The 22,575-nt window shown below is 38.9% G+C and overlaps 1 protein-coding gene across 3 annotated transcripts in view; it reads left to right on the top strand.

The window, feature by feature from the left end:
• Positions 1-599: 599 nt before the first annotated feature.
• The window catches only part of sytl5 (synaptotagmin-like 5), a 464,560-nt gene continuing 442,584 nt past the window's right edge, over positions 600-22,575 (top strand). For 2 of the 3 annotated variants that reach the window (XM_051927103.1, XM_051927102.1), the window contains exon 1: positions 600-778. The gene's annotated coding sequence lies outside the window, so the exon portion shown is untranslated. The remainder of the gene's footprint in view (positions 779-22,575) is intronic. The other variant, XM_051927104.1, reaches the window with a different exon arrangement.

The following is a 22,575-nucleotide window of genomic DNA, read 5'->3' as shown; positions in this document are numbered from 1 at the left end:
CTTGTTGTCTAATTTTGGGTATTGGTTATCTTTTGACACTAATCTGTTTGTTAATAATGTATGCCATGTATGTATCTGTTGGTTTCAGAGTCTGACTGTATTTAGAGCCTACTGTACGTTTCATTATATTTTTCTGTGGTTAAGTTTAATCATTGGTTTCTTTTTATGACTATTTTTTGCCATTTCTTAAGGCATTGGTTTTGTTAAGTTTGTTCACTTGCTTCTAAAGCTTAAATGTTAATGAAGAACTTAATTTAAAGGCAGATTATGCGTGACGTTAGTTAGGAACTCAGCACTTGCGTTAATATGGGGAATAATAAACATATGAAATATACATATACTGTATATATTTTCACCATTTACCTGTTAAATCGTGTTTCCTTCTGTAGAGTTCGTTATGCATTTTTCAATAAAAAAATTATTTGTTACCTACATTTAACAATTATTTGTTATCTACATGCAGTAACCTTGCTGTAGTTCGGTTCGCAGAGGTTCCTCTTTGTAGGCTGCGGTTCCCAAGAAGATGCGCTCTGCTGTCTCTTGGCCGCCTCGCCCCGCCCCTTCGGCAGGCGCTGCTGCTAACTGCTTACCGCAGGCAGAGCACGGTTTAAGCGACGTGGTAGTAAAGACAACACACAGCACGAGAGGAGTACGGGTTCAGGAGCTGAGAACAGACGGTGGCAACACCACCTACGAGCTGGCCTTCGAATTTTCGGAAAAAAAATTAATCACAAGACGGGACCTCAGTATGAGTTTTTATTAAGGAACTCCATCCAAGGTAAGAAAGATACGGATCAGTAGGCACATGGAATCTTTCCGTTTATGCAAGCGCGTTTGTTGCTGAAGCTGAAATCTGCAAGGTGCCGTGGAAAGTGATGTGTCCTTATCCTTGATACATCCCCGTGTGTTATAAATTATACAGAGGGAGAGCGTGTGGATAGACCGACCCGTGCTGATTCTGTTGTATGTAAAGTAAAATGGGAGATGTGAAAACAAAACCCGATTACCGACTTGAGTGCCGCGAGGTTTTGGGGGAACGTACGGCTGTACAAAGTTAGCAGCTGCCTTGCTTGCGTTGCTTGCCGACTTACATTATTGTTAGAAAATAAAAGTAGCTTCGTCAGCACACACAACAAAAATGTGCTCATCTAATCGTTCGCTCGGAGCAAAACCAGTGCAGTAAAACTGCGGGTGCAAGAAATTAAAACTTCGCCCTCACGTTGAGATGAATTGCATGCGCAGTGTTTGTTGTTCTCATCATTCATCACGAAGACGGGCAGTTTAGGCTAATTGGTCACTCTAAATTGAAACGTTGTGGGTTTGCTCATGAGCGTGCCCAGTGATGGACTGGCACTCAGTCTAGTTTTGTTTCCTAACTTGCGCCCAGTGCTGCTGGACCCTGAACTGGACAAAACATAAGTGAATTAAATATAAACGCGCGAGGTGAGACTGTTTTTTTTTTTTTTTTAAATCTGTTAATTGCAACGAGATGTAGTGGTAATTATTCGCTGCACTTTGCGGAATCATAGTTACAACAGACTGCATTAACAAAGGGTCTGCGAGAGCGGCAATGCAGTGCTTTGTCGCTTTCTGGAAAAAATGCGTGTATGTTCAGTACATGATGTGCTAGTTGCAGGTGTTATTAGTACTGCAACCTCAGAGCGCAGCCTCTATAATGATAGCTCAACCACATTCAATGTGGAGTTTGCTAGATCTCCATCCATCCATTATCTATGTCGTTTTCCATTCAAATCACAAACACTCGTTTTTTGGCGATTTGAAGTTGGCCCAGTGTTAGTGATTTTGTGTCCAGTGAGGGACTAACTGGTTTCCCTTCCGGACCTAAGTCCTGCCTGTGCCAGATAGTATGCTGATAGGCTTTGAACCCAAGTGACCTTTCATTGGAATTAACTAATTGGAATATGAATGTATGAATAAACTGTACAAACACATATTGGAATATTGTTTAAACACAACATCCTTTTGAGTTGGCGTGCAGAAGGTCCATGAAGTATCATGAATAAATATGTTTCATTTAAACATAATGGTCCAAAGACGTGCAGGTTAGGTGCATTGGCAATCCTAAATTTTCCCTAGTGTGTACTTGGTGTGTGGGTGTGTGTGTGCCCTGCGGTGGCTTGGCGCCCTGCCCGGGATTTGTTCCTGCCTTGCGCCCTGTGCTGGCTGGGATTGGCTCCAGCAGACCCCCGTGACCCTGTTTTAGGATATAATGGGTTGGACAATGAATGACTGACTGACTGACTATATATGTCCAAATAATGTTCAAGTATTAAATTACAGTTTACACAGGCACATATTCAACAGATAGTGGTCAGGTGACTTGCTTTTTAGAGGTCTGAACTTGTAAAACTGAAACATTTTGTCTACTATAGAGCATTGCCAACATGTTAAACACAGAAGTAATGTAATTAATAATATTTGATTCCAAAATTGATTTTAATGAAATTATCAGTTGAAGCAGAACTGCACCTCATGACATGACAGAGTGTGACTCAATGAAAGTGACTTTTTTTTTTTTTTTTTTTTTTTTTTGAGCGTTTTCACTGTATCAGTTTATGCATCACAGGTGTAGCAAGCTATTGTGTAGTTTGAATAGGCTGCCTGAGGGGCCATGTTTATTTTGTATTTTGGTACTATTGTATGTGTTATCTCAGATATATGCCTGCCCTTCCAATTTAGCCTTGCTTTGACATACTGTATGTAACCCATAATAATATGAATGCTTTTAAAGTAAAGCGTGTCTTAAGGAAATGTGAACTTCATAATTAATTTCACATAATGCATAAGTGCACATTAAATTCATGTTTTATGCAAATTTGTTTATAACTAGTGGAGCATGCGACCTTCAGTACTCCAATAAAAGGCAATTGAAAGGGGTGTAGTCCACCACTATAATGATAAATTTGAATATGAATTTTAAACATATAGGTAATGGGTGGCAAAGACAAGAAGTATTTGACACTGAGTATGTGTTTGAGTGGTCTTCAAATAAAAGGGAATGTAAAAGGTGCACAGGGGCATTGTAATGTGGAAGTCCAAAATGAAATAACACAGTAAAATTCCCAGTGTTAAAGTAACCCTTAAAATGTGTATATATAGAAGAGCTGACCAAAATATACACTTCAAGCGTTAATTTAACACTAATGAATTTTCTATGCAAGTATTTTATGGAAAAAAAGAAAAGAGCATGGATTTGACAAAGCAATACAAGAATGTGATGGAATATCATATCAGAAGCTTGAGGTATTGTGTGTTATAATAGATTTAGTCTTGTGAAAAGGGAGTAGTTAAGGATATCACCAAATGTAGTATTTGTTAATACTGTAAAGTTGATTTGATGCTGATACATTGAAAGTAAAAAAAAATGGCCAGAAAGTTGTCATGAAAGACAAAAATGAGTACTGAGTTATTCTATAGTGAGTTTGAATAAATGTCTAACAACCGAAAATAGTAAAGTTATTAATTTATTTTCTCAGTGAAAAGTGAAGTCTTCCCTCTGTCTGTCAATATCACATTCATGAGCTGTAGAAGAAATTGGGGTTCACTCCATTCTCTGTTACTTTTCCTGGGGAAGTGATAATATCTTTCAGTATGTGTGGTGCCGAACATAAAGAAATATGTTTCCATTTTGGCAACGTTGTCTTTTGGTTTCCCCCAGAAAAACAGTGCCCCCGAGTGAGGACATAGCCAACCCAAGTTGGCCACATAGTGTTCATCTAATAAATATTGATGTGGGGCTGTAAAAGTGGTATTCATAATTGGACATGAGCAAAGAGAGGTGAAGTATCTGTTTCTATCCATGGAGATTTGTGAGTTTGTTTGTTGTGGTCTTCATGGGTACTGGGGGTTCAGTCTTACTTGTTGATGCCCCACATTGTTAGCATGTTTCTCTATGGCTCAACATACCGGTGTACATCTTGCTTTGACATGTGGGACAGCATCTTTTAGTATTCTGGTCTGTCATTAGTCAGCATTGAATTGTCTTCTCCATTTGGTTTGCCAGCACTCAGTGTTAGTTGCTGTTGGTTTTCTGTGTGGCATTTCTGTTTTTGCACTTTTATGATGATGTAGTTGATGGTCAGTAGATGGCGCTGATTTTCTTGTCGTTGTTTTGTGTGCTTGTTTTGAGCATTGAGTTTCACAGGGAGTGTGTATGATTGTGACTGTCAAGACAAACATAAACGGAGGTCACACTGTGGAGGGCGCCATTACTTTGGTTGAGAGGAGAAGGCAGTAAGGATTTGGGTCAGGTAAAAAATTGTTTGTCTCACATGAGTGTTGAAGATGATTACTCTGTTTGTGTAGTGCAGGATGTTGTCAGCACCTGTCGTTATGTATCATATCCTGCCCAAGATGTGGCCTAAAGGTATTTTGGAGCAGGTTATGCCTGCAGCTCTCACAAAAGAAACCAGTCCCAGTCACTCTGCCTAGATTATTGTTGGGGTCTCCAGTTGTCAAAGCTGTATCAGCGCGTGCTGCTAACCTCTCTCTGCTCTCTCTCTCTGTATAACTGTACAGTGGGCTGACAGCCAGTAAACATTTGGTTCCTGGTTTGTACCCGATTCTGTTGGTTATTTAGATTTAATTATGTGGGCTTAAAAATGAAAGGATTGAGGGACCATATAATGAAACGTGTATATGTGTACAAAATGATAAGACAGAAATCCTAACGGCAAAGTGGTAGTGGAGGAGAGGCAAACTAAGTCTGTGTAATGTGACATTTAGTGAAAATTAGTACACAAACATCCAAGTGTCTAAGTATAATGTAAGAAAAAATAACAATTTTTAACAGGCAATGTGCACAAAATACAACAGATTGTCATATAGGTATGTTTCTAAGGATAACAAAACATAAATGTATATCATAATTTTTTCTGAGTGAAATATTGTTTTCCTCTTTATTTAACCACATTTAAGTGGTGTATTAGGAAAAAACATGCTATACTTACTGAAAGAACACATTTTGACCCTCAAACAACTTTCTTTCTTTCTTTCTTTCTTTCTTTCTTTCTTTCTTTCTTTCTTTCTTTCTTTCTATAGTTGATTGGCAACACTTTAGGATTTAGTTTTTCCTATTGTGTGTTGGGGGTGGGGTGGGTATTTACACCTAAACACGGATATATCGAAATGCCCTTTCTTTACGAATATCTATTGGCCTAAATGTACCATCCTGCCAAAGTTGAGTGTTTTAACTGAACAGGAAATAGTGTTTTTGTTGATGAGTGAATAAGTGAGTGAATGTCAGGTCAGGTTGGGGAGCATACACTGGTATAGCGCATTGCCGTACCCACCACATGTCGAAACAGCTCAGAATCCTGGTTGGCAACCCCCCAGGCAGACACTCGGCCTGTCCCATCTTCTGAAAGTGACCATCTATCTGCTGCAGCCAGGTGTTAAGTAGGTGACCCCTTGGCCTGGTCCAGCTATTCGGGTCCTCAGCAATGAGGATCCTGTAAGCTGGATCAACCTCAGGGAATCGTGCCACATGGTTGTAGTGCCGTAACAGACACTTCCTCACAATGCAGGTAATGTAACTCATTTGGGACTCCATGAGTAACTGCTATTGTGACACAAAGTCAAACCAGTGGTACCCAAGGATTCTCTGAAGAGAAATAGTACAGAAAGGAGTTCAGTCTTCATCTCAGGTCACAGGATAATGTCCATGTCTCGCAACCATCTAGCAAAACAGGGAGCACCAGGACTCTAAAGTCTTGGACCTTCATCCTTTTGCAGAGATATCGGGAGTGCCACACACCCCTTTCCAGTGACCTCATGACCCCCCAAGCTGTCTCAATCTGTCCTTCTGACTTGATAAGAAGAGTCACCAGAGACATGAATGTCACTTCCAAGGTAAGTAAACCTTTCGACAAGGTCGACATTCCCACCACAGTCAGACACACTGCTGATGGCTGTGCTCAAAGGCCTGGATCTTGGTTTTTACCCAGAACACTCGTAAGCCTAGACACTTAGACTCCTCACTCAGACTTTTGAGAGCCACCATCAGAGGCTCCGTGATGATCACAGTATTGTCGGTAAAGTCAAGATCAGTGAATCTCTCTTCACCAACAGATACCCCATGACCCTTTCCAACACCCAGTCCATGCAAGTATTGGACAGAGTAGGAACATGAACACGGACCCCAGAATCAACTGGGAAAAACACAGAGGTTCTGCCTCCACTCTGCACAGCACTCACAGTACCATTGTACAGGCCAGCCATGATATCCAGTAACTTTCGGGGGATGTCGGGCCCTCAGGCCACCCCCATGAAGTCTGTTTGTGATTGTTTGGTCAGAGACATTCACACCAGTGGCCTGCTGGAGGTCATTTTGTAGGGCTCTGGCAGTGCTCATCCTGTTCCTCCTTGCCCAAAGAAGGAGATACTGGTATTACTGATGGGTTAAGGACCTTCTACAGCCCTGTCCAGCTCTCCTAGAGTAACTGCCAGTCTCCTGGAATCTCCTCTTTGCCCTTGAGACTGTGCTGGGAGACACAGCAAACCTTCTGGCAATGGCACGTATTGATGTTCCATCCTGGAAAATTTGGACTACCTGTGCAACCTATGTAGGGTCCAGGTATTGCCTCATGCTACCAGTAGTGACATTGACAGTAACCAAATGCAAAACTAGTGAATAAACAGTCAGAAAATATGAGGAGGGAAAAATGTCAGTGTGCCTCCACCTGTTACACCATTCTTGTTTTAGGGGTCGTCTCATTATTGCCCCTCTAGTGCACCTGTTGTTAATTTTGTTAACACTAAAGCAGCTGAAACTGATTAACAGACCCTTCTGCTACTTAACTGACCAGATCAATATCCCAGAAGTATATATATATACACTGTATATGTATATATAATGACCAGTAGGGGGTATTGCAGCACCCCAAACCTCAGACACGACCAGCACAACATAAGTCTCTGGTTCAAATACAAGTTTTATTACAAACAAATATTACAAAAGGCTTTGAAACTAAAAAATCACTAATCTTCTTCTTCTTCTCTTTTCTGTCTCTTCTACTTCCCCAGGCAAACCTTGTCCATATTTCACCCGACTCCAACTCACCTGGATGAGGTGCAGTGGCTTCTTTTATGTTGGATCCGGGAATACTTCTGGTTTCATAGCACTGAATGGTGGACTCAATTTGGGTCATGCAGAAGCCCTATGAAACAGGGAGTTCTTTTCCTTACAGCACCCTCTGGTGGCACCAAAAAACCCCTATAGGGTTGTTTCTCAGGACAAGTCCCTGTGGGTGTCCATACTGGGGCCATGGCAGAGTAGCACTGCCATCTAATGTACTGGGGAAGGAATTGATCTTGACAGACGACTTCATCCAGTCTAGCCATTAATCTTCCAGCCTGACTGGGATAATAATAAAGCACCATGCCGGCTGGGTTATGCCTCCATATATAGGGTCTATCCATTATGGCTTCCCTTCCAGGCCACACATATAGGATTACGTGCCTTGCACATATATTTTGAAAGTCCGAATTATATACAGTGGCAGAGCTATTTGTATTAAGAATGCTAAGCTTACTACATACTAGATACAGTATATAGACATATTCCCATTGGTATAAATGAGCCTGAGTAGTGTTTCTTTACACAATATACTTTAATCATCCTTACTATAATATAGTTATTGTTAAAGCATTCATTATTTATGCCTTTTCCGCTATTAAGGTTAAAAATAGACTTTTGTGATTTCTAGTGAGAACAAAACCCTATTAACTTTTGTGAACTTTTGTCTCAGCATTTTTCCTGGTGTGCTATTGTATGGTGTATTAGCCATTAACAGCTTGTGCCTGACTTTCCAGAGCCTGGAGCAACATAGTCAGCATTATTTCACTTTACTGTGTAATGAGGTGGCCTATTATTTAAGCCAATGAAGTTTAGGTAAATGTTTCAAGTGTCATAATCCATCACTGGCTGTTTGAATGACCCAAAAAAGTTGTGTAACTTTATTCCATCCATCCATTTTCCAACCCGCTGAATCCAAACACAGGGTCATGGGGGTCTGCTGGAGCCAATCCCAGCCAACACAGGGCACAAGGCAGGAACCAATCCCGGGCAGGGTGCCAACTGTGTAACTTTATTTTTTTTTTTAATTCTGTAGTATCTGTAAATTACCTTGGAATGGTATCCAGTGGGAATAAAGAAGATTTTGTTCTTTTCCAAAACTTTTTTTTATCGTTGTTTCAAGTATGCATGATGCCAGATGTTTAAAATAAGATGAGGATTAAAAAACATTGGAAATGCAGAGGCACACATTGGAATTGCTATGGGGGACAACAAGGCTGACACCTGTTAAGAGATCGATTCATATTATAATTTCCATCCATCCATTTTCCAACCTGCTGAATCCGATATTATAACTTAGCAATCATAATTCATTTTTATGTGATGGCTCATTATTAGATATCATCATTTATCTACTGCGTTACACTAAACAATCAAGCAGCTGTTATTTGGCATTCAACAATACCTAGAGTAGGCAGCATTTGTGCAGCTTTGAAGGAATGTAAAACACAGCCCACACTACTCACGCCGGCTTATTTAAAAAACTAACTACATAAATGATCTAATGCAAGTATCAATTAAAGCTGTGAGTGGCTGTGAATGAAAGCTAATTTGTGCTCATCTTTTCCTTTATTTTGCATGTGAGTGTAGTCTATCTGTGGGATGTGTATGTAAGTGCACTTATGTACATGGTTCATTTTAAAAAGATGTTTTATGTTGCAGTGCAAATTAATTTCCTTATTGATTTTTTTTCTGAAGAAATAAACAACATTCAGTATACATAAAGATATTAAATCTATAGTACCATAAAGAGTTACATATTACCAATTAAATAAAAGTAATGTAACAGGTGCTAATAAGAAAACTACTTTCTAGTAGATCTAAATCTCCTTGTATTTCACCTGATAATGTTGCAAATTAAGTTTTTCACCTGATAATGTTGAAAATGAAGTTTTTATCTACCAAATGCAATGTATGAATTGAAAGAGGACATGCACACAAGCAAAAAGATAAAAGGATGCCTGTTTTCACTATGTTACAGTTGGCAGGAAGTTTCCACCTATGTGATGATTTGCTTGGCACCTGTGTACAACCTATAGTGATGCCAGTTAAGAAAACAATGTGGACAGATGTTAGATTAATGGGTGTGCTTAAAGAAAAAGAGTCTAAAAATGTGTCAAAATTACAAAATGTGCCTGAAATTGTCAGATTTGTTTCTTGGAAAAGATGAATACTCACATCCATCAAGATTTAGCGTTGGTAGAGAAGAAGGTAAAATTAACTTTGGTTAGATTAGGTCTGAAGGGAAGGCTGATGTTATAGTAATTTGATCATGAGCAACACAACAACCCAGATCTCGGACAGAAGCAAGTGGCTAATGTTAGTAAGTCTCATGGTGATGATGAAAAGCTGGCCATGGCCTGATCATTGGCAGCAAACGCCTTTCATTATTACAGTATTTCTATAGCTCATGCATTATGTCTACCAGTAATGAAGCAAATAAGAGAAGTAGCTGTTTAGCAAGGATATTCATTTTATAGAAAAGCCATTATGGTCTTTGCCTATTTTTATATTTCTTGTTATGTATTTTGTACAGGTTTGTATATTGTTCTGCTCTTGTGCAGACACTTAAGATTTTTTGTCTTGCCCCTATTTCTTTTTGTTCATTTAGATCAGATTTTAAATTTGTTTAGATTTTATTACCTAGGTTTATCCTTAATAAAAAAAAAAATCTGTGTTTCTGCCTGCTTGCTATGTCTCTGTTATATACAATTTGATATGGGATTTGTAAAGACAGTGATAATGTTTATGATGTGCCATCTGTTGGAATGACCATTACAATGCATTTTTTTACTACATGCATTACAAAATACTGCACTGCAAGTATAAATGCTAAGGTGTTCATTGATTACTTGTGCTACCCATCTAAGATAGATTGAAACCTAACTAGTTACATTTAATTAATTACAACAGATTTGCCTAGGTATTATTTTGCTTTTTTGTGTATTTTTTTTTCTATCTTTGGGCAAGAGGACACTAGGACACTGCAAAAACTACCACATACAAAAAGTTAAATGCCTGTTATGACTGTGCTCACATGTTTGTGTTGTAACAGTTTCTTAATTGTTGATATCATATAAGGAATGCTTTATTCATAAGTCTTATTGTTATTAAAAAAACAGTCATTTGGCCCATGCCTTGGTTCCCATATGGTACAGAAATGAAGGGTCCTGCAAAATCAATTGTAAATTACTGTAGTTTCAAGTCTTTCAGGTACGGTGATATTTAGTTATCAAAATAAACAGTTTATTGAACTTAAAAAGTTTGTGTATGAACTAAAGCTGAACATGTTAGTTCTATAACATTTCTTTAAGCCGTTACGGTGTCTTGGGCTAAATGTAAAAAAATACCAGTATTTGAAGAATAAAATAACTAACAATATATTCTAATAATAATAAATTTTATTTATTTACAACCTGCTTATCTCAATTTAACAATTCAGGTTGGCTAAACATCAAGTTGGCAGCATTGAGTGCAAGGTAGATAACAGTTCTGGACAGGGTGCCAGTCGATCACTATTGTAAATACTGTATTTGAATTTTAACCTATGATATGTCAGTTTAGTGTGATGGGCTTGTTTCAAATGTAAGGATGCTACAACTCAACTGCATTTCTGCACTCTTTTCTTTTTATGAGTTCTCACTCTTATGTGAAGCTTTATAAACTCTGTTTTGTGTTCACTTGTGAGTTGAACTGTAAGAGCTAATTCATGTAGATTTTCCAAGAACATTTAAACTGATTCTTCAGCAACCATAGGGGGCTCAACTGGTAAATTAAAGAACATGTTTCACACTGAACACCAAAAACCGAATCAGTGATTTTAATAGGCTTTAAACTGTGGCGACCCGCCTCGGGCACAGGCAGGCAGACACCGATGGTTCAAATCCACACACACGTTTATTATACATTGTCCAACTATATACAAAATCTGCACACAACCCGGTGCCCCTGCACCACACACCCTCAGTTTGGGCCTCTTTCTATGCCTCTCTTCACTTCCTCCACTCCTCTCCTCCGAGCTCTGTCCTCTTCCCCCTGACTCCAGCTGATGAATGGAGGGAGGTGGCCCCTTTTAAGTCCACCTGGACGTGCTCCAGGTGTCTCCTGATGAGCTTCTTGCGGCACTTCCTGGTGTGGCGGAAGTGCCGCACTGGCACCTGGAAGCACTCTGGGTGTCCCTGGTTTTCCTTCTGCCAGCACCTCTGGGTGTGGCGGAAGTGCTGACGTCCAGAGCTTCATAGGCATCTGGGCGCTCCCTGGTGGTGACCACAGGCCCCTGTAGGGTTGAGCTTCCTCAACTGCCCTCTCGTGGTTTGGAGGAGGCGTAGTCCCTCTCCCGGTCCTTCCAGGCGTCCCTTGTATGTCCTCTTGTTTATTAGCTTTATTTGTGTGCACACAGTAATGCAGCACTGTATAATCCTACAAAAAGCATTATGAACTCCCAGAATCATGTCATGAACATGCTGATTTGGTTAAGAAAAGAGCTGAGCTGCCTGTCGGTTTTATATTATAAATATTCATTTTTTTCATTTGTGTTAAGCTATAATTCTGGTACTGTTTTGTTGTTACTCATATCTTGTTTTGGATTCGTGATTATTTATTTATTTTATTTATTTATTTATGTATGTATATATGTATGTATGTTGTAATTAAAATAAATAAGCACCAAGATAAACTCAGAAGTTTAATGAAGCATTTGTTGTAGGTGTAAATTATTGTAAATTGTAGGTGTAAAGTAGTTTGGTCTACATTACAAATATCAATCACACTGTCACTTCTAATCAGTAGCAAGAACTGAAGTGATTCAATGGTTTTAATTGTTGTAGATCACTTGTCTCTGTTTATCTGTCTGTAGAGCGAAATACTGTTTGCAGATCAATAGGACTGAATAGGGACTGTTGTCAATACTAGGGACTCTCTCTTGTCAGTGCATCAAACCAAGACTTGTACAATCAACTGGATACATTGTAAGGATGTGTTGCTGTATTGTATACAGCACTTATAATTATCAAAGAAAGCTTCTGTCAGAATCTGTCGGAAGATACTGATATGACACAAAAATAACATATACTTCATATTTAGTGTAAATGAAAAGATATACTTTCTCCATCAGTCCAGTCTTTGAGACTTGTTGGGAGCTAGAACCTATGCACATAGCAATGGGAGGAGTGCTGTAACCCGGCCCGAGTAAAACACATTCACATAGAGTGCATATGTATTTATTTGTACAGTTTTAGTTATCACAATATCTTCAATCACAATAGAGACATGTCATTGAGAGAACACTTGACTGTCTGGAAAGAAAAAAAGTCCAAATGTGGGTGAACTTATAAACACCCATCCTGGTCAGAAATTAAAAGTATGTAACAAAAAAAAGTAGAAAATATTTATTACATGGAAAACATGGAGTGTCTGATGAATGTTTTATTTTTACAGAAGTGAAATTAAAAAGCTTGCATTTTCATATGTCAAGTGGTAGCTGTGTAACTGTATCACTCTATAGATGTACTCTGCAGAGGTTAATTTTTTAAATTGCATTAGCCTATCCCAGCATTAAGAATGGTCCACAAAGATTTAAGAAGCTTTCTGATGCAAAAATAGATTGCATTTTTTCTCATTGCAAAATATTAAGATTTGGTTTTTTTTTTTTTTTTTACAGCCAAACTGCATAAAATTTGTCAGTGTACATGCAATGAAATTCATACTTGTAGGTATCCTCAGAACAGAGACATACAATACAATACCAACAAAAGACACACAAAAAATATAGAACAGAATACACATAATGCCACATGTATGGTACCAAAAAGTAAACACACCCTTGAAAGTTTTTGAATTTTATTGTTAATCCAACTTGAATGAAAGTGTATTTGTGTTTTTTGACACTGATCAACAGATAAAAATTATTCCATGTCAAAGTGAAAGCATCTCTGCAAAGTAGTTTAAATGAATTACAAATATAAAACATAAAAAATATTTTTTTTAAGCATTCACTGGCATTAAATCAGTATTTAGTTGATGTTCCATATTATCAATTATATACAATATGTAAATATGCAACACCACATAGTGCCTGTGCAGGAAGGCTGAGGTATATAATAAGCCTGTTTCCCTTTCTAAGGCATTGTGTGTTATATATGCTCTGAATAGAAGGCATCTGGGTTCAGGTAACATTTTGTACCCTTCACTATTTTCTGTAGTGCTTTACAAACTTGAGCTGTAGCAGGATATTATGCAGCCAGGAAAGATGGACTTACTGTAACTGTGTACTTCTAGAAGTCAGCACCAATGGAGAAATACAAGCTTTCTTCATATGTCCGAGGAGGTAGATGTATTAGTGACAATGTCTTGGCAATGTTTGAAATGTATTGTGTCTGCCTCAATTAATGAGTGATTGTCATTCCAAGAAATTTAAAGTTGATGAGTCTTAATTTTCCTCCAGTGTAGATGTGGGTGTTTTCTTTATAGGTCCTTTATTGAATACATTGTTACATTTGCTTTTATCTGCTGGTTTGGTGATCTCAGCAATAAGAACATAAATTCTCTTAACAACATTATAAAAATTTGCAGTAATTGGTTCACAGCAGATCTATATCACTGAAATGTATGGCAAACAGGTTAAAAAGAAAGCCAATTTAATTCTGTCAGACAGTAGACATCTCACTTGCTCTAAATTCCAACTGTTGCCATCAGGCTGCTGATTTAGGTTTCCAAAGGTAAAGAGTAACAGGTTTAAGAACACTTTTATTCTTGGAGCTATAAGCATTTTAAATTCTTTTATGTGTAGGGATGTTGCTAAATGTTAAGTTCTTCATTATTATTTTGTATACTGTTGAAAGTAATTATTCTTCTTTGTATTGACCTTGAGTGTGTGTTTATGCAATAACATTGGTGTCCAATGTTATGTCTTTACTTATGTATTGGATCTGTGTAACAAAGTCTTCTGTTTTTGTACTTTCCTGCTGCAAACAAATTTCCCTATGGGATAATAAAGTCTATCGAACCTAACTATCCCACAACTCCTATATAAGCATTTCTTGACAGCTTAATGAGACCATTAATTGTAGGGCTTCCTGTCTTCCATCGTACCCATTTCTTCTAGTTGTTTGACACCTTTTAGTTTCAGGGTCCTGACTGCTTTACCCACACCACAGACATCACTTATCTGCATGCACAGTTTTTCCTTATAGTATAGGTTTCATCGCCATCATACATGTTTTTAAATAGATGACTGGTTCTCGACCATCCCTCACCAGACTTGGCAGAGTTGGCTTGTTAGCCTCAATGCTTTCTCTTTTGGAAGCAGCTTTTAACATCGGGTCAGAGTCACAGTGGGTATTATAATGAGAGTGTTTATTTTCTTCATACCTGGGTTTTGTACCAGTCCAGTACAAAAGTTATGTTGACAGTTGTGGCTGAATTCATTAACCATTTTGAAAGTTTATAGTCAATTACCATTCCTTGACATCACTATCCTTGATATCATTTATCAATTTTTCAGGACTTTCAACCTTTTAATTTTTATGTGCCAACTGACCCACTCAGGTTTCAGTGGTCTTCAAGTCTTTCTATCTGTGGGACACCAAAAACATTCTTCCTATTTGTTAGTTCCTCAGACTCTGCTGCCTCTGCTAAGTTAACTGTCATAGCGGAGAATTCAGAATGAAGATTTCATCCTGGAGAGAGAAAAAAAACTCCCATTTTTTGATGAAAGATGTTTTACCTAAAAACCATAAGGTTTGCTCTTTGTTACAAGTTTTGTTCAGATGAACTATAGTGAATTGTAATTGAACTTCTTTTTTCATCAACCTGAACTTTACTCAGAAATATTTTATACAGAGCAATACTATTAGAATCTCTTTCAGTTTACCATCCTATTTATTTTGTATCTGTTTATACATTTTTTTCTTTTTACTTTATCTCTGTACTAGGGGGCTCCGCCCCCTGCTCGCTTCGCTCGCCAACCCCTGGTCTTGGGTAACCCGAATAGATTATTGTCGGCATAGCCTGAAATACATTGATGAATGTATGCGATATGTGCCTGCATTGCTTGTGGCATTTCAGACGCGCGCTGTAGGCGCCTGCGTTCATTGATTATATCCAGGCGGGCTCGTGTTTGTATCTCCGTCAGTTGTGGTCTTTCGTTTTGAACCCGTGCCTGCTTTGCTTCTGCAGTTTCTGACGTGCGTTGTAGGCGTCTATGTACGTTGTATTTGTCCATGCAGAGCTGTTTGGTTTTGGAGCCGAGACAGTTTTGCTTCCGCAGTTTCAGACGCGCGTTGTAGGTGCCTACGTCTATTGTTTTTATCCATGCGGGCTCGCTTTTGTAGCTCCGTTAGTTGAGCTGGATCGTTTTGGAGCCGTGACTGTGACTCCATTAGTTATCCGTTGTCTACCGTTAGTAATATGGGTAATTGCACTTACTGTTAATATGGAGCGTTTTCTGTGGTTGTACCGTTAATAATGCATCACTGTAATGTGATTCACATATGCTATATGGTTTGGACGTGTGAGGATGCCGTACGTTTAATACGGAGAGTTCGTGGCGCGTTGTTGCTTCATGTCCTGTTCAGAAGCGCGTTTTGGACGCCTGCGCCTTTCGTACTTTCCCGCGCCTTCCGTACTGAACTCGTTCATTTTGGAGCCGTGCCCGCTTTGCCTGCGGCATTTCAGATGTGCGTTGTAGGCGCCTGCGTTCATTGATTTTATCCAGGCGGGCTCGTGTTTGTATATCCGTCAGTCGAGGTCGTTCGTTTTGAACCCGTGCCTGCTTTGCTTCCGCAGTGTCAGACGCGCGTTGTAGGCGCCTGCGTTCATTGATCTTATCCAGGCGGGCTCGTGTTTGTATAGTTGAGCTGTATTGTGTTTGAATTTGGTGTAAAGCGTTCAGCGGTTTGTACAATCCCAAGCAGCACATTATCCCTAACTTCACTCCGCAGTAGTGCCACTCACAATATGGCGGTGACGCCTGCGCCTTCACTCCGCAGTAGTGCCATTCACATTATGGTGGTGATGCATGCGCCTTCCGTACTATCTTTGTGGACCTATGGGGCAATCCGTAGCCTCTCACGGTTGACTCTGGGGTGCAGCGCAGAATCGTCTTTTGTGTGTGGCTGTGTCGTTAGTCATTAGCTATGGGCGCGTTGTTGCTTCATTTCTCATTCACGTTAGTTGAGCTCTTTCGTTCTTGGGCTGTGACTCCTTCGTTCGCGGTGGATAAGACTTCGCTTGCGGTGTATGAGATGCGCGCCTGCGCAGTACGTCTCATGGTCCCATCACCGTGTACCTGCGTCCATATCCGGTTTATTCTCGGTTAGTAATATGGATATAACTCACATTTAGAATGTGAAAATGTGGTTAGAATGACCACTCTATTGATAATTCAAACTCCAAAAAGGATTATTTATTCCAGGAGAACTGGACACGGTATAGATAAACACCAGTGACAAGATAATGTATGTTGCACATCATTTTGTGATCAAAGATTCTGGGACATGCTAACCATCATCAAAGTTGTTAGCTAATTACCTGTGTATTACATCATAAGGTCCAGAATCCCACGTGGTATTTTTGGCATAAAGGATGGTTGAGAGAGAGACTCCATCCAGCTAAACTTGAGAGACATTGTCCATGCAGCAACATGGCTTCACAGTCAAGATAAGCCACTTGAAAAACAACTTCCATCTCTCCTCTTCTCTCTGACTCTCTCCCTCTGGCACAGATATTTCCTTTTGGTGGCATTCTCTGTCTTCCATAGCTTTACAGAAAGTATTGTTACAGCTTTTTGATTTTGGAACAAGTGTATATTTAGGACTTTGTATCTACACTTTGCTATATTTTATCATTTATTATATTATTTGCTGCTCTTATTCTTTTTAGTGCCGTCATCCTGTTTTAAGAAGCATTTCTCTGCTTTAAATTTCTGTACTTTTTCTGCTGTTCTTGTATTGTTGAGGCATATACAGGGCACCTGCTGTGGGTAGAGTGGCAGCTGAGCAGGGATGTCTCCAATAGTGAGCTTTATTGGTCAGCGGCAATAGCCAAGGTATGTCAGCCTCCAGTGTCTAGGAGACATCTGGTGTAATCAAGCCAAAGCTGGTGAGCTCCTAAGTTGAGTACTAAGTAGTGAAAAGGTGTATAGGCATCACTCATAATCAGTGTTTAAGTGTGAGTGTGATTGTACTCTGTGTATATTTGTGTGTTAAGATTAGGGTGTGCAAGAGTAGTCCCACTCATTCCATGACAATATGGACAGGATATACCTCTCATATCGTGGACAGTGCCCTCAACCAAACCAAAACAGACTTTGTTACATTCACCCTCTCTCCTTTTCCCTTTTCCATTCTAATACTCAAACTCTCCTACTGGTCATTTAATGAATTTTCCCCATTTTTGGGTCTTATTTTTCCCCAGAAGCCTTTCTTTCTAATCGAGTTATGTTCTCCTTCTGTTGAGCACATAACTTGCAGAAACTTCTTGTTCATTTCAGACACAGAGTCACTTTCCTCACAAGGTATTTTCTCTTGTAACAGTAATAGCAACAACAATATGACATGAAAATAGTCATCAATGATACAGACATATTTGATTCCTCAGCAAAACAAGGGGCCACTAGTCAAAGTCTTATTTACTGCATTTCTCCTCAAATATATACTGTAGGAGAAATAAAGAGAGAGCTTGCAAATTTCAGGGTATGTGTTTCGTATGTGACAGAGGGGAATTCCCCCCAAATATAACAACAAATGGGGAAGATTTTGTTTGTTTGAGGGGATTTCAGCATATGATTTATAAAGAAGTAGTTGATTACCCAGTGGCTTCGCTCACTGAATGCAAGGGAAAAAAATAAAATGTAGTCTATAAGTTATTAAACAGTAAAACATTAACATTTTAAGAAGTAAAGATACATTGAGCACAACTGGAGTGGTTTCGGGTAAACTACATTTTAAAGGCGGTATAACACAACAGGTAAGTATTACTAACAGCAGCTAAAATGTATGTGGATCATCTGTCGGTAGTAGATCCGTTTTGAAAGGCGCTACACGACCGCTGTGGTATAGAAATGACATTTTCTATGTGATCATCCAAATTTCTGTCTGACAACCTTGCACTATGTGCTTGTGATTTAAGATAAAAATAATTCTGATAAATGTGGACACTGCCCTTCCGTGCTTAACGGGCAGAAGGTCCAAACAATTCCCAAGTCCAACACTTTACATGAAGAGGTCCGTACATCTTATTAGATGTAAACTTTCCATCTTCTTAAAATAATTGATCACAACAGCAACCTTGAATATTGCGGGGTTTTAGTGACCGGAACTCACCTTAAGGGAGAAACAGAGTCCTGCTTCGATGGCGCTGATTACACTCATTCACAAAGATTTCCACTCCCCCAGGAGCCGACGGGGCACTTGAAGTGTCAGAAACAGTGCGAGAAGAGAGGACACTGCCTGACCTGTTGTTTACAGCTCGGCACAGTTAAAAAGTAGAAAGACGCAAAGTTGTTTTTCCTCATCTCTTCTACTACTATCAAGTACTGCCAACTAAAAAAAAGTTACAATGTGGCAGTTTTTGCGACAGTCATGTGAACGAATAAATAAAACTTCTTGCCGTGTTTGTGTTTACTTCTTTTTAATATCAGGAAAATAACTCTCACACAAATACAGTAATCCCTCGCTATATTGCGCTTCACCTTTCGCGGCTTCACTCCATCGTGGATTTTATATGTAAGCATATTTAAATATATATTGCAGATTTTTCGCTGCTTCGCGGGTTTCTGCGGACAATGGGTCTTTTAATTTCTGGTACATGCTTCCTCAGTTGGTTTTGCCCAGTTGATTTCATACAAGGGACGCTATTGGCAGATGGCTGAGAAGCTACCCAGCTTACTTTTCTCTTTCTCTTGCGCTGACTTTCTCTGATCCTGACGTAGGGGGATTGAGCAGGGGGTCTGTTCGCACACCTAGACGATACGGACGCTCGTCTAAAAATGCTGAAAGATTATCTTCACGTTGCTATCTTTTGTGCAGCTGCTTCCTGAAACGACATGCTGCACGGTGCTTCGCATACTTAAAAGCTCGAAGGGCACGTATTGATTTTTGCTTGAAAAACAAACTCTGTCTCTCTCTCTCTCTCTGTCTGCTCTGTCTGCTGCCGCCTTCAACAGCTTTGTGCCGCGGTGCTTCGCATACTTAAAAGCCGTTAAACAGCCCTATTGATTTGTTTGTTTTTCTCTATCTCTGTGACATGATCTGCTCCTGACACGCACTCCTTTGAAGAGGAAGATATGTTTGCATTCTTTTAATTGTGAGACGGAACTGTGATCTCTGTCTTGTCATGGAGCACAGTTTAAACTTTTGAAAAAGAGACAAATGTTTGTTTGCAGTGTTTGAATAACGTTCCTGTCTCTCTACAACCTCCTGTGTTTCTGCGCAAATCGGTGACCCAAGCATGACAATATAAAAATAACCATATAAACATATGGTTTCTACTTCGCGGATTTTCTTATTTCGCGGGTGGCTCTGGAACGCAACCCCCGCGATGGAGGAGGGATTACTGTAATAACAATTCGTAAAGATGATATAAAAATGGCGTCCACAAACGAAGTGATTAGTCCTGTATTATAATATGTTCTGTGGTCATACATAATTTCCATATCGCATGGTCATACGTAATTTCCGTTTTATACGTAATTTCCATATCGCGTGGTAATACATAATTTCCGTTTCAAACGCTAAAAGAATTTTATATATATAGATGATGTGATCATTATGAGCTACCTGATTTTTCTTAAATGTGCATATAAAAAATGTGTCCGTAACATTTTCTCTCCAGTAACTGGAAAAATAAGTACAGTTTTGAATCAATATTAAAACATTGAAATTTAATTCTTATTATATCTTTGCCATATCTAACAATACACTTTTCAAACCATGTTTGTCAAAGATCCACTTTGTTGGGTTTGTGACATACGATGTTGTCAGACTTGTTTGCATCATTATATCAAGAAGACATTAGCTGGTTAACAAAACTTTTGATAAGTAATATTTAATAGAAAGTTAGTTCAAGTATCAATTGTCACAAACTACTGATGCTTTAATTTTTTAAATTTCTCCCTCCTGTTTTAGATCTGTCCCAACTTCAAAGGCTAATTTTGTGAAACCAAACATATCAGTTTATGATCATTATTATTTCAAAGTACTTGTAAAACCACTTTTGTTCTGGTATTTCCAGAAAACCTTACATAATTGACCTGATTTTCATATTGATTAGCCTGTATACTAATCTAAAATTAGCCATTGAGTTGGACTGTAAATGCAGTAATTACTCATAACTGGAGATTGCATCTCATTAACTTCCATACCATTCAAATATGTGTTATATGCTTTCACATTTGTTTAATTTTAGTTGTTTCACTAATAAATATTACTTTGTCTTCATAAATATAGTGAATGACAGAAGATCAGTGATGCTGATTTATTTTCAGCAATTAATTGTGAAATTTTAGTAGCCCTACTAACCGCACATCTTTGCCATTATGCTCTTCCATTAACACCTTAGATGATATATCACTGGAGTGATTTCCTCGTACTTCAATGCCTTGTGAGTGGACAACTTGGGAATTTAAAAAACATTTTATTTTGGAATGAACATTTGGAGCAGATCATATTTTAACCGTTGTAGAAGGATGTGTGAGGGTGATGACCCATCCAAGATTGGCTCCTGTTTCATGCCAAATGCAGCTGGATTTGTCACTGGCTCCCAGCAACCCTGAAATGGATAAGTCAGTTAGAAAATGGATGTAGAGTTGGATGGAAAATGTAGCCACTTTAATAACAATTGAGGAAGAGTGTAAAAGTCTTTGTTTCATTATCAGGGCTATTCATGATGCTTTATTAAAGAGCTAATAATTATGCCATCATTTCAGCTCACTTAAATACATGACACTTCAAGGTAAAATGATCATAACCAACAGCTAAATGCATAAATCATGTATTTTTATTTCTTAGATAATTTCATAATAGAATAAAAATAGCAATAATGAAAGGCTTTTTTGCCATGAAAGTGCAGTGAGAGTTTCCCGCTTTCTTAACTCAACGCATGCAGTTTTTTAAAATAATAATAGTAATTCCTGCAGTCCCACATTGAAATGTTTGAGCCATTAAGATAAATGACCTTACAAAGCCATTTCACATCCCTTGAACATATCTACACTTATTTGTCTATCTGTGCTCTTTCAAAGAACTTCAAAATTACTTTTTGAAGAAAAGTAGAAAAAACTAAGGAAATTCTCAGAGTTGAATCACATATTTCTTCACGATCATATAATGACTAACTTTTAAATCTTTCCCTTCATGTTATCTAATGACAGCTTTTCTCCTGATCTTGTCTTTCACTCCTTTTAACTCCCCCAGGTTTGTTTCTTCCTTCCTCTCCTACTGGATATATGTTACCCATTTTGTGTTATAGTAACACATATGATGAAAGCTATACAACCAAAACAAAATTTTTTCAATATGTGGGAATAACCATTACCCATTTTTTCATTTTGCAGATGCACTCTGATGTAAACTGTTACTGGCATCATTATTTGTTGCTGTTTTTTTATTTACACATACAGTTCACTTTGTCATCATTATTTATGAAGACATAGATTGCATTATCAGTATTTACTGGATGTTTTCAAGTTGTTTATCATGCTTATAACTGATTGGGACCTCAGCTCCTTATCTTTATGCAACAGAAAACTACTGCCTTCAACCCTATCCCATGCTTCCATCACATCCCTCCATTTTTCTTTAAACTTAAAGTTTAAATCCGAACAGTATATTAAATCTATTTTTGCTGTTACAAAGTAACAAAGTAAGTAGAGTTCTGCATTGGACTCCTGTCTGTAAAGTCGTGCTATTTTCCTCTCTCAGTTCCAAAAGTACATGGGTTTACCAAGATGATACCCCAGCTTTTCTCTAGGTTTTTGTACAAGGGCTAGACAGAACGTTTTTGACTCCTGGGGTAAATTTAGGTTTTTAAATAAGCAGACAGATAAATATATATGAGAGGCACGGTGGCGCAGTGGGTAGCGCTGCTGCCTCGCAGTTGGGAGATCTGGGGACCTGGGTTCGCTTCCTGGGTCCTCCCTGCGTGGAGTTTGCATGTCCTCCCCGTGTCTGCGTGGGTTTCCTCCGGGCGCTCCGGTTTCCTCCCACAGTCCAAAGACATGCAGGTTAGGTGGATTGGCGATTCTAAATTGGCCCTAGTGTGTGCTTGGTGTGTTTGTGTGTGTGTCCTGTGGTGGGTTGGCACCCTGCTTGGGATTGGTTCCTGCCTTGTGCCCTGTGTTGGCTGGGATTGGCTCCAGCAGACCCCCGTGACCCTGTGTTCGGATTCAGCGGGTTGGAAAATGGATGGATGGATAAATATATATACATTAACAAAGTAACCAATAAATGCATGTGCGGTAAACTCCGTTTTTGAAATTCTCA

The sequence above is a fragment of the Erpetoichthys calabaricus genome, chromosome 4, assembly GCF_900747795.2.
Source record: "Erpetoichthys calabaricus chromosome 4, fErpCal1.3, whole genome shotgun sequence".
In the NCBI taxonomy this organism is placed as follows: domain Eukaryota; kingdom Metazoa; phylum Chordata; class Cladistia; order Polypteriformes; family Polypteridae; genus Erpetoichthys; species Erpetoichthys calabaricus.
The sequence above is the reverse complement of the archived record's forward strand: the minus strand, read 5'-3'. Positions and strand labels throughout refer to the sequence as shown.